At 38.0% G+C, this 12,708-nt stretch overlaps 1 protein-coding gene across 5 annotated transcripts in view; it reads left to right on the forward strand.

The window, feature by feature from the left end:
• The window catches only part of zfhx3b (zinc finger homeobox 3b), a 376,578-nt gene that overhangs the window by 134,322 nt on the left and 229,548 nt on the right, over positions 1–12,708 (forward strand). For all 5 annotated transcript variants that reach the window (XM_053237891.1, XM_053237890.1, XM_053237886.1 and 2 more), the window contains one exon: positions 9,476–9,523. The gene's annotated coding sequence lies outside the window, so the exon portion shown is untranslated. The remainder of the gene's footprint in view (positions 1–9,475; positions 9,524–12,708) is intronic.

Genomic DNA, 12,708 nt, shown 5'->3' on the forward strand with positions numbered 1-12,708 from the left:
TATGAGCTTCCATCAATGCTACACTAGTCTCTTTCTGTACATTTGTTTCAGCTCTTCATTTCCCACTTTTGTTTCTGTGTATCATCCGGAAATGAAGGATTCTGCTCTGGTTAACGCTGTACAGCACGCTCATTTTCACCAGTGAGGTTTAACCCTACCTCGTTTCAGCCCCCTCCTTACTTTCACCACGACACATTTCCATACTCAAATCAGTCTCAGGCACAGTTGTTAAATTGATTTCAAATGACTCTGATGATTCAAGTGGTGAAACAAAAAAGTCATGGCGTGGGCCAGGCACCGATACACAATGCGCACTGCTGCCACAGGCCGCCCTCGCCGAGCAGGTGCTCTCATTAATGCCCTGCAAATTGGGGTTCACTGAGAACAACGCACAAGTGGGAGTCTGGCACCCCACTCCACTCACTGCACCACATACACACACGTATACACACGCGCCAGCCCGTGCTTTGTTCACGCCATCCTAATCCATGATAAGTGGGAGGCACAGATTGAGGGTGGAGAGAAAAAAACATGGACACTCATGTCATCAATGAAGAGAGAGGGAAAATGAAAGAGAAGGAAAGAGTGAGTTAGTACAGTTCATTTTCCACATCTGTGTTGTATTCATGACTAACAGAGACCTTTAATCTTTAAACTCATTGTATATCAGACACGACACAGTACAGTTAGTAATACAAATCAACAGCTACCCATACGCTGATCGAGTCGCTGTGTTTTTTCTCATCACATATCGTGTGAAAGTTTCTCTGCAGGTTGTGTGGAGAAGACTGGGGATGGGGCATGATTAGTAAAATACTACTCCATATTTGTGAATTGATTTTCTTTCACATAACATTTGGGGCAAAAATGGAATTTATAGCTGAACACAAGACAAAGATTTTGTTTTAACCCTGTGAGCAAGCAACCCAAACAAAGCCAAAGGGTGCCAGTACTTCTAATCTTAGCAAGAGAGAGACAGAGAGAGAGAGAGAGAGAGAGAGAGAAGGTTGTGTGAAGACCTATAAAAAAGTCTCTCATTTTCTTTGATTGAATCTCAGACAAATAATGCGCTACGTACATTAGGTAACACACTCTGTAGTGAGCGCATATAGTAAATAGGAAGCCATTTGGGCCATTTGCAAATAATCATAAGACACAGAGTTTGTTTCAATGGTAGCAAGTAACCCAAAACAAAGCCAAATCGGTACCAATACCTTTGATTTTAGTTAAAAAAAAAAACTGAGAGAATGTTGTATGCAGACCAAAATACAACAAAAAGTCTCAGATGGTTTTCAATAGGATGTATAGTACACTACATATATTGAATAGTACCCTAAGTAGTGAGCGTATATAGTGAAGAGGAAGCCATTTGGGGCATTTATAGTTGAGAATGCGAGTCTGTGGACAAGCAACCCAAACAACACCGGAGGGTGTCAATATTTGTTTAAATAGTCTTTGTTACTGTTCACTATTCTTTGTGTAAATTGGAGAGATTGATGTGCACAGACTTTGTCATGGGACATTAAAATCCAATACAAATGCAAGGCATCCCTCATTTTCTGTGGATGAATCTCAACTCAGACATCTACTGTATACAATATTATATATGTAATATATATATATATATGTATGTATATATTATGTAAAACCCTATGTAGTGAGCCTATGGAGTGAATAAGAAGCCATTTGGGCATTTGCAGTCGCGCATGAGAGTTTGTGGAGGCAACTAACAAAACAACACCGAGGGTGCCAATACTTTTAATCTTAGCAACAAAAAAAACAAAGAATATTGTGTGCAGACATGGCCAGGACATGTTAAAAATAAAATACAATAAAAAGTCTCTAAATGGTGTTCTATTAGGTGTATAGTACACTACATTTATTGTGTAATGCCCTATGTAGTGAGCGAATATAGTGCATAGGAAGCCATTTGGAGTTTGTGGTTGGGGAATTTGTGCTTGCAGTAGAGTTTGTTTTAATGGTGGCAAGTAACCCAAACAAAGCTGGAGGGACGCCAATACTTTTGATTTTTTGTTAAAAACAGCGGGAAGGATGTGTGCATGATTTGTTAGAAGATGTTACAATCCAGTAGTCATTTTCTTTACATACATTATTTAATCCCCTGTGTAGTGAGCATACGGTATACAGTGAACAGGAAGCCATTTGGGATTCAGCCTCGTTTTAAAATGGTGGCTATTTACCTTACTGTAAATAAATAATATGGTTTCGGACCAGAGCCGCTGGAGCACCGGGGGCGAGCTGGCATTTGACCCGGCACTTTTCAAACTACTGGGACGGTGACCCCGCGCTTCAGGCATTAACAGACAGGTCTGATTTGATTGAAAGGACTTTTCTCCTAAAGGGGATCTCCTATGAGCGATAAAGGGTTAATCATGCTTTGGCGCTCACTGGCACTCAATAATGTTGAATCAGTATCTTTAATGTTTCAATACATTAAATGACATATGGACATGTTCTGTGTTCTGAATCAATTACAGGAACATTCCTCAAATGACATTCTCCAAATAGAGTAAGTAAGACTTGCTGGAAAAATGTTTAGCAAAACAGACAAACGCACGTTGCTTTATTATTGATGGAGTTGGAGTTTTAACATTTTCTATTTGCAAAAAGAGATATTTTGATTAATGCAATTTTATGTGTTATATAATGTTCCATAGAAGAGGAATGTAACTTTTGTCAACCATAGTATTGTATGTGAAAGCTCATTCATTTATTATTGTTGGTCGTGGGATTTAATGCATTTAAAATATGCTGTCTCTTTAAATATTTCGAGCAATATAATTTTCCACAGAGGTGGAATGTAACTGCGTTAACCCTAGTATTGTATAAAGGAGCAAACACTGAGAACTTGTGAGTTCTTTACTGTTTAGTAAAACTGATGTAAAGAATATTTGCTTGATGGATGTTCTACTTGTTCTACTATCTACTTTAAATATCATTAATAGCTCGAATTTCATTAAATATTATTATTATAGTATTAAATATTATTATTAGCATAAAATTTTTTCCCACCACTTTTGAAGTAGTGGTGCCACCCCTGGTCAGAAACATTACATTATATGATAAAATCATGATGTTTCCTTCTGAAGGCACTACAAAATTTTTCAAACTCCACCCACATTCTTCAATCCCCTTTAATATGATGTGAGGAAAGTGTTTAACAAAACACACCATAAGATTGCATCATGCTTTAGCAAGAATATAAACTTCAGTGGTGCTAACGTAATAAAAAGTATATTACAATAGCTGTATTTTAATACTAAGCTGTCTTAGAGCTGTTATTAGCACACCGGTGAGGTGGTACATATCAAATATTGAAACAGGCAAAAGTGAGGCAAAAAAAAAAAAACCCAAAAAACTCACTTCACATCAAACTTGACGTATGCACTATAAAATAACCATTAGCAGTTAGCTACAGTTTAAAGCGACGGTCTATCAATAATGTCTACGTGAAAATGGGACAGGTTTGTTGCTGCCTCTAAATCACAGCTGAGTGTGTGGAGTTGAAAAGCTGGCAGGTGAAGGAAGAGCATTAATGTTGATGGGAGCAGTGTGACACTTAAGGCTCGAGGGGAGACGTGGGTTCAGGGTGTGACCTATGCTAATACACACACACACACACACACACACACACACACACAGCTCAACATTTCAACACCTCACCCCGGCTCTTCACACCCTGTAAATCTTACCTCGAGTTAGCTGATGGTTTAATGTAAAAAGTGTGTACTTTTTTCTTTCAAGTGGTCTTGAAATGCTAATATAACACAAAAATTTGTCTCATGTTTTAATTCGTATCAATATTTTTCTTTCTTTTTTCTTTTTTTTCTGGACGAGACGTTTAATTGAAGTTGAATCGAAGCACTAAAACGCATTTTGCATCAATCTGCTGAATTTTAATCATCCACGAATTGAATTTGCAGTCTATAAAAGTGGAGATTGATCGCTTTGCCATAAAACTTTCATAATTGCTTAATCTTGTTAACTATAAAGATGTCAGGAAAATTCAACAAAGAGGTATTGCTGTAATTTTAGTCGTAATAAAGGAGGAGTTTTAGAAAGTTAAAGAGAAAAAAGTTTGAGCTCCTTTTCTTCTTCGGCATGTTTAAATCTGCATGGTATGAACCAACAGATTAGCCTGTGTGTGTGCGCACGCGCGTGTGTGTGTGTGCGTATGGCAATTAACTCTGTAGCAACCCACACACACACACACACACAGGCATTAGACATAAACAAGCAAACCCCCCCTTCCCTTCCACCACCTCTACTTGGCCTCCGCCTCCTGGTCCTCATTGTCACATTAGCATAAAATTAGCCTACACATGCATATGAATGGAGTCTATTCATGAATGAAGTGAATGTGGGCTGCCAGGATGGAGTGAGACCGGATTGGTGCGACACGTGCCTATCCGACAACATCCCCCCCGCACCCCCACCCCCCTCTGCCGCAGTTAAAGTGGCGGCATCTGTCTGCCAGTCTGAGCGAGCACGTGCCGCTCTGGCTGGCGTAACAGGCTGGCGTCGTGGCAACAAGTGTCTTGTCCTGTATAGCCACGCTTGGCAACCCTGTAACTTGGCAGCCGGCCCTGACTGCGTGCTTATTCGTGTATTCAGATTAAAAGAGCTGATTGTGCCAGAGGAAGGGGAGGGGGAATAAGCACACACAGAGAGAGAGAGAGAGAGAGGCGGAGGACGAAGCGCTGATTTGCATGCCACCACCGAAGCGACACCCTTCGGATATAAAACAGCTGAGTGGTTAATTAGAGCTGCCTGCTTAGGCGCTTTTGTTTAGTGCGGAGCCTCTACAAACCTCCAGTGGAGGAATTTCAGGCTGGGCACGTGGCTCTGAGCCCTCCCTCTCCTCCGCCTCGTACGCTTCACTGCCTGAACATACTCACCATGGTCACTAGGTGGTCTGCTGGCACCAGCATGGCATCGAGAACCAGCGCATGGTTTCACACAACAGCAGAAATGTCACTATCAACGCAACGGCACTGTCTGTATCTGTATCTGTATCAGTGCTTCAAATTTCTGTATCTGTATTTGGATTTAATCCTGAAGTGGGTGTGGCTTAAATTTAACTTAATTAAAACATTTTTTTCTGGCTCTGACAGTTCCTCAACCTCAGCTACATCACTCTAGTTCATAATTGGTCTCAAGTAGACATGTACGCAAAGCTTATAAAATCCCGCTTGTACCGTAATTTCCATGATATTTTCGAACGAAGTTTTTCAGTGGTTCCATTTTTTCAAAATATAAACTACTAAACAAGTAGCCTAATTTAAACCACCGTGACCCTGACCAGGTAGTTACTACTTACTTGTGCCCACAAAGTAAAAAATATCTCACTCACAAATGGTGCTCGTCTTATTTGTATCTGTATTACGTTATGTTGTGACTATTCCAAATAATCTATTCATATTCAATTACATTCCTGGTCTCTATATACAATTTGTGTTCCATACTGTTAAAACTTCAAGGAAGGTGGTGGATTCAAGCGTACATTAAACATTTTCCCCCAAAAGGTTAATAAATTGCGCTAGCAATGTAGTAAAGACCATTTCACAAGTCACAGAACACCAATTTTACTCTGGAAGCCTCCAAAAAGCACATTAATTTCCTAGGTAGCCAGTTAGTTAGCTAGCTAGCACATCTAGAAATGTAATAATGTAATTAATGTGACCTAGCATACTGAAATATTAATATTAACCCACGATTCCAAGTTTAAATGTCGTGCGTTGTTTGCCGTTTCTGAAGACTTCAGAGGTAATAATGACATGAAGAGCAACCGTTTCTAAAATGGAGCCCTGCTTATATAATTAGCCGTAGCACAGGAATCTGTCATTATACGTTCAGTCCGAGTGCGAGCTGTTTATTGTCCCTGAACTACAGAGGAACATAAACAAGATGTATGAATGTCAGAGTGTGCTTGTAAAAAGGGATTTTGCCTCATCATCTTGCATTTCTTCCATACCTCAGCTGTATGGAATTAGAGAAAATGATTGCACATGAATACCACACATGCTTCTGAGCACATATTTCTCATATGTACAGAGGTCATTGCACATATCTAGTGGTCTGCAGTGTGATTGTCAGATATATGTTCCTCTACTTTAGAAACATAGCTGCTTAAACTATGATTTACTTTAACAAAAATGTGGCTCCACTAGAGAAATCATTCGTCACTATTGTTCTGAACAACAAATCTCTGATCACCATCATTCCTAACAACCAATCACTGATCACCATCATACTCAATGACCAATCACAGATCACCATCACTCCCAACGACAAACCTCTGATCACCATTGTTCACAAGGACCAATCACTGATCATCATCGTACTCAATGACCAATCACAGATCAACATCACTCCCAAAGACAAATCAATGATTACCATCATACTCAATGACCAATCACAGATCAACATCACTCCCAACGACAAATCAATGATTACCATCATACTCAATGACCAATCACAGATCAACATCACTCCCAATGACAAATCAATGATTACCACTGTTCACAATGACCAATCACAGAGCACTATTGTTCCCAATTACAAGTCACTGATCGCCATCGTTCCCAACATCCAATCACTGATCACCATTATTCCCAACGACCAATCACTGATCGCCATCGTTCCCAACATCCAATCACTGATCACCATCATACTCAATGACCAATCACTGATCACCATCATTCTCAATGACAAATCACTGATCACCATTGTTTTCCAGCAACCAATCACTGATCTCCATTGTTTTCATCGTCCAATCACTGATCACCATTGTTTTCCAACATCCAATCACTGATCACCACTGTTTCCAACATCCAATCACTGATCACCACTGTTTCCAACATCCAATCAATAATCACCGTTGCTCACAATAACCAATCACTGTTTTAAACTCTGTTTTGGTTATCTTTACTGTAAAAAGTGAGTTTTTTGTCGTTCATATCTATTTTCTGACTCTTCACGACCACGAGATTATGTCTGCGATGGAAATATTAGAATTTTGTAAATACTGTATGTAAATTGTGTGCTTGTGATGTCATGACCAAGAAATAATTTATAACTGATTATTTTATATTTGGATAAAACTCTACACTACTATATACTTGTAACACTTTGACATGCAAATATTCATGATGATTCAGTGAATAAGCAGATTAGTCTAGGACGTCCCCTGGTGACTCCTAGCAGCTTTTTGCTTTTTGAGCATGTGTTGAACAGAGTTTGCAATGCGATATGTACAGTGTGTGTGCTCTGAAAGTGTTAATGCAAATTAACATGTACAGTACATGTGCTGTGAAAGCGTTAATGCAAATAGCCGGGGAGTATAAATCAGCGGCCAGCTGCAGACCGGAGAGAAAAAAGTGTAATAGTTATTGCGAAATGAAGTGGCACTGAGATCAATACACTGCTATATCTCACTCGGATGGAGAGACAAGAGGGGCTTGGAGCAGGGGTCCTCAGTGTTGCATCCAGAGGGCACTATAAATCTGTCCCTGTGTGTGTGTGTGTGTGTGTGTGTGTGTGTGGGTGGGTGTGTGTGGGTGGGTGGGTGCTTAGTAATCATACAAAAAACTTTCTTTATAGTACATACTGCCAAGTATTAACTTATTTTTGTTTTGTAATAGTGAGGTGAGTTGTCTGAGTGTTTATAACACATTCATAAGCATTACATAAATCCTTCATAGAGAAATATTGGATTTTTTTTTTTTTTAATGTTGAAAGATTTACAGCAGAATTCAGGAATGCTTTTTGTATGGTTTTGTGTGAATTTATCTTAAAAACGAGAGCAAGCCTCAATGATCATCATTATGGTTAGACTAGTCAAGGTTGCTACTGTAATTTTTATCATTATTTTGTAAGTTATTAGTTATTAGTATTTTTTTTTTTTTTTTTTTTTTTACTAATAAAACATTCTAGACAGGTGTAGAAGGTGTTCATAACACTGTAATACATTTTTAATAAACAATTTCGATTAACACTTTAGTTTCAGAGATTAAAAATCATTCTCTTTGGGTTTTATAATTAAGTAAAATTGCTTTTAATATGTGGTTTAAAATCAGTTAAAGAGATTTGATGGTGTGAATCAGTTAAAGAGCATCACATTTCATGTGAGAAGTAGAAACTGTAAAAACACCTTTCAAATAAAGTTAAGATTTCTTAATTTTTCATGAATTTGCAGTTAATAAAGTAACAAAATAATAACTTCTAAGATTTGATTAATAAAAATTTAAATAGAAATTGAAAAAGACTGTGCAATATACTTCATAAAAAGTTTAGTGTCACCACATGGGTTGGATAAATCCCAAAATATTGCTTTATAAAATATTTATGCAGTGCTTATGAAAGTGTTATAACAGTTCTGTGTATCCTTTAAACCTATAGTGCTACCAAAATAGTTTTCAAATTGGCATCCAGGTAATGGGTCCCTAATTATTATTAGTAGTAGTAGTAGTAGTAGTAGTAATAATTGGTAATTATTTTTTTTTATTTTATATGATCACTGTCATCTTCTAATTTTTCAGTAAGCCCAAATTACAGTTCATTAGAAGCGAAAGGGTTAAAAATGACGCTGGTCACATTAATGTGCATCTTTTAATAATTTGTCATTTCCTAAAGCTCGATAATGCAAATACTCAAAAAACGAGTATAAATAATATCAGACAGCAATTTTATAATGAATAAAAAGTGCATTTAATAAAGTGAGCGTGCTTCCAGTTTCCATTTGAACAGTGTAAAGCTAGCAGCTCTAATAAATAAATAAATAAATACAATATAAAGCATGATATATTTGCCTGAAGGTTCGAGTAGTTCAATTATTGTCATAAAATTAAGCTGAAATTAATTGTTAAGAGCTGCTCTGACAGTGAAATCCGAAAGCTCAGAGCTCCTTTATTGTTGCTCCTGAATCCTGAGTGAATTTCTATCGTGTGTAATTGCATGCAGGCGCTCAATACGTTTTATGGTTCTAAAGGTTGCTAATTCGGTGTGATCGCAGTATATATACATACATATGTGTGTGTGTGTGTGTGTGTGTGTTATCTCTCAAGTGTGAAATAAAGTGCATTTGCACCTAATCAGCACTAAATATCAATCTACACTCTCTAATGCCTAATCTATCGCCTACATTATCATTGTGTTTATTAGTGACGCTGCCCACTAGGGTGGAACGATGTATCTTTTGTTAATCTTTATTGCAATATTGGCTTTTGTAATAATGATATCCTTGTTTTTTTTTTTTTTAATTAACATGAACAATAAGATTTCATTTGAGAAAAAAAAAACTTTGTTCCAAGGTTTAATTTCATTTTATTTTTGTGGTTAAGTGAAAAGCCTGCAAATAAGAGATGCTACAATGAAACTACAATAAATACTACAGGGAAAATTGTAGAAAAAGTACATAGTTAGTAAGTTTGGATCTGTTTTTTGTGTGTTTTAGGCCTGTGAGGAAAACAGAAGAAGACTCACAGGCAGTTCTTCTGAGCTGGTAAGTGTGTGTGTGTGAAGAAAATCCTTAAAAAAAAACACTTTTACATTTATATTAGGCTGGGATCTGGCAAAACACTTGGGAATACTTAATGGTTTGTTTGGGGTTTTATATGCAAACCATTTGGTTATTTGGTTACCGAGCTTAATTAGTGCTAGCTAGAATAATCAAGACTGTAATAATTGTATGTGGCATTAAAGAATTCATCATAAATTAGCAGCAAGGCCAGTTACGTATCTCAGCTAGCTAATATAATCAACAGATGGAGCTAATATAATCCTGTGAGTTATATCAGAGAACCAAGAAACCTTCTGAAATAATATTTTGTCTGTATTGTTCTTGTATCAAAACCAGATACCAAGCTTGAAAAACTAGCTAATGTGTGTAGCAGTTAGCTAACACGGATATTTAGCCACAGATTAGCTTCTATAACTTGTATATTTATATAATTTTTCTGAATGAGACATGGAAAAAACTAACAGAAAGAATTGCGTGTAGCATAGAACAACGCTTCATGGCTGCTACTGCTTGCTTATACCACAGCAATGTTGAATTCCAGACGTCGTTTGGTCAGAAGGTGATGATTCATTTCCTATAACAGCTTCCTGTCCACAGGTTTTATATATTATTGCGCTCGATCTAATACGTTCTCGTTTCTACAGTACAGGTACAGTAGACTCTCCATTAATAATAAACAGATTAAGAAGAAAAATGTGTGTACTTGATAAATGATATGGTGAAGCTTTCTGTAAGGGGATGTTTATTTAACATTGATGGAAGGAGTCTCCAGTGTCAGTACTGTAACTTGTTTAAATATAAAATAATGGAATCATTTGTGAATTGCTGTGGTATAAGAGGAATAAAGTTGTGTTTGAGTTTTTACAATGTGTAGCATCGTATATAAACGAAGCCTGTTTCTTGCCGAGTGTTTAAGTCAAACGTTCACATCTTTTTTTTTTTTTTAATGATGCCTGATAATCGAATTCACGCTCGCCTTAAAGACCTGCGATCCTTAAAATACTGTGTTATTTAATACCTTATATCAAAGCCCGACTGTTTAGTGATTATTGTAGAAATCCAAGGTCGTTTTTAGGACATTTTCCAGAGTGATTTAATATCCCGAACAGATGTGGAGGTAATCGGAGATAATTAGGTATGTACATTTTGTGGTTTCTTGCTAATCAACACTGATGAAGTGTCGCTCTGTGCTTTTTTTTTTATATAAATCATTAACCCGCTCGAGTGGAGTTTTATAGCTCTGAAGTGGTATACTTGTAAACCGGCTGGCTTGCGCTCTGTCAAAAGAGGGAGGCAGATGGAGGGGTGGGGGGGGGGCATGTTGGCAGCATGTTTCTGGAAAATTTACACACACACACACACACACACACACACACCACACATTGAGCTTTGCTTTCTCCTCAGACTAATACAAACATCGTATTCATGTCCCCCTTTCTTCTTTCCAACACGCCTGTGTTTGTGCCCAGCCTGTTCTCTCTTCATTAGCAGTCACTGACGCTTGGCTTTGTCCTGCAGCCATATGGCTGTTCCTGGCCTAGCCTTGAACTAGCTGGAGGTCAGAGGTCAGAGGTCAGACGTGGCTGACGGCGGCAGCATACTGGCGTAGATTAAGAAGCCCGTCCTTGTTTGTGCCTCATATAAAAGAGCATCATTTCACTGCTCAGCCTGTGGTCGGCGTGTAAGCCGCGTGTCAACGGGACACGGCGTCTGACCTCTGACCTCAGCGGCGGCTACGTGATCGGTTCTCGACGAGCGGACAAGAGACGTCTGTCTTAATATATGTTTAAACATCATTCAGTACAATCAGTGTTAACGATGATTTTATAATGTAATAACAATAGTCGTGTAATAATGCATATTATTTTTTATCGTTTCTATATTTCTATATCGTTTCTATATTTCTATTATAAAAGGATAAAAGGATCTATTTCTATTTCTATATTTTTTATATTTTTTTATCGTTTCTTATTCTACTTTATACGTTATAGCAGCTATAAACAGTCCTTCCCTCACCAGCTTCTTTTTTTTCTCTGTCTTGATAATAAGAAGTCAATTAAAAAAACGCAGCTTAAATGTAACGCAGCTTACAGCGTGAACTCCTCTGTCCTGAAGATGTCAGAAAAGTTACAGCTTTATCTCTGACTGCTGCAAAGCGCTGACACTGGAGACTCCTTCCATAAACGCTAAATAAACCTCTCCTTACAGAAAAATCACCATTTCAATATTTACATGCTTTTTAATCTTGATGAAAGATGAAACTTGTTATTAAACTCGCCCCAGAAAGCAATATCAAAATTAAAAAAATTTACGAGTGTTTGTTTAAAAATGGTTCTCCCTACACACTAAAAAAATGCACAAGCTCCAGAGAAATTTTAGTCCCTGTGTATATTTACCAAATGACCTGTTGATATTATTCACACGCTTCTTTACACATTAAAAAAATGCAGAAATGGTTTGATTTTGAAAATGCCACATGATTGCAGAAGAACAGCGTCAGTCTTTCAGTTTATTTCTTAAAACGTCCTGTAGTATGAGCAATACGTGAATATAACTTTAATATCCACAACATTGAAGCGGAGAACTTTGCTACACTTCAGGGTGTTTCGACGAACACTGAGATTTGACCCTGTATCCATCTGTTTGGCTTCTGTTCTCGATCCGGCCCATTTTGGCACCTTGATCCTTTTATACCAGTTTGCGCTGCTGCTGCAGCTGCGCTTCAGCGAGACTTATAATAAAACTTTGTGTAAAACATTGCAAGAATAACACATTAGAGATTGTATTACTGAGCCAGGAAACAGCCTCCCTTTTCCCCTTAAGACAGCACAAATTGCTAAAGAGCCGAGCGGAGCGGAGACGGCCGCTGCACGCTGGGAGGCGAGGCTTCGTTCCTGTGGCTGAGGAAGAAATGTCAGAACTTTTCTCTTTTCTCTCTTTTCTCTGTCAGAGTGGTCAGAGGTAGAGCAACATCTGGAGCAGCCGTTTTCTCTTCCTTTACTCCCTGTCGCTCTCTCTCTCTCTCTCTTTTTTTTTTTTTTTTTTTGGGAGAGATCCAGGCCGGCGATAATCTCTCTCTCTCCTCATTAAAGAGAGCTGAATAAACACAGGCCTCTTCCAGTTGTTTCTGCGAATTTCCTCACAGTTGTCAAGAGACCTGAGCACAG

Source organism: Pangasianodon hypophthalmus, chromosome 11, assembly GCF_027358585.1.
Source record: "Pangasianodon hypophthalmus isolate fPanHyp1 chromosome 11, fPanHyp1.pri, whole genome shotgun sequence".
NCBI classification, from domain to species: Eukaryota; Metazoa; Chordata; class Actinopteri; order Siluriformes; family Pangasiidae; genus Pangasianodon; species Pangasianodon hypophthalmus.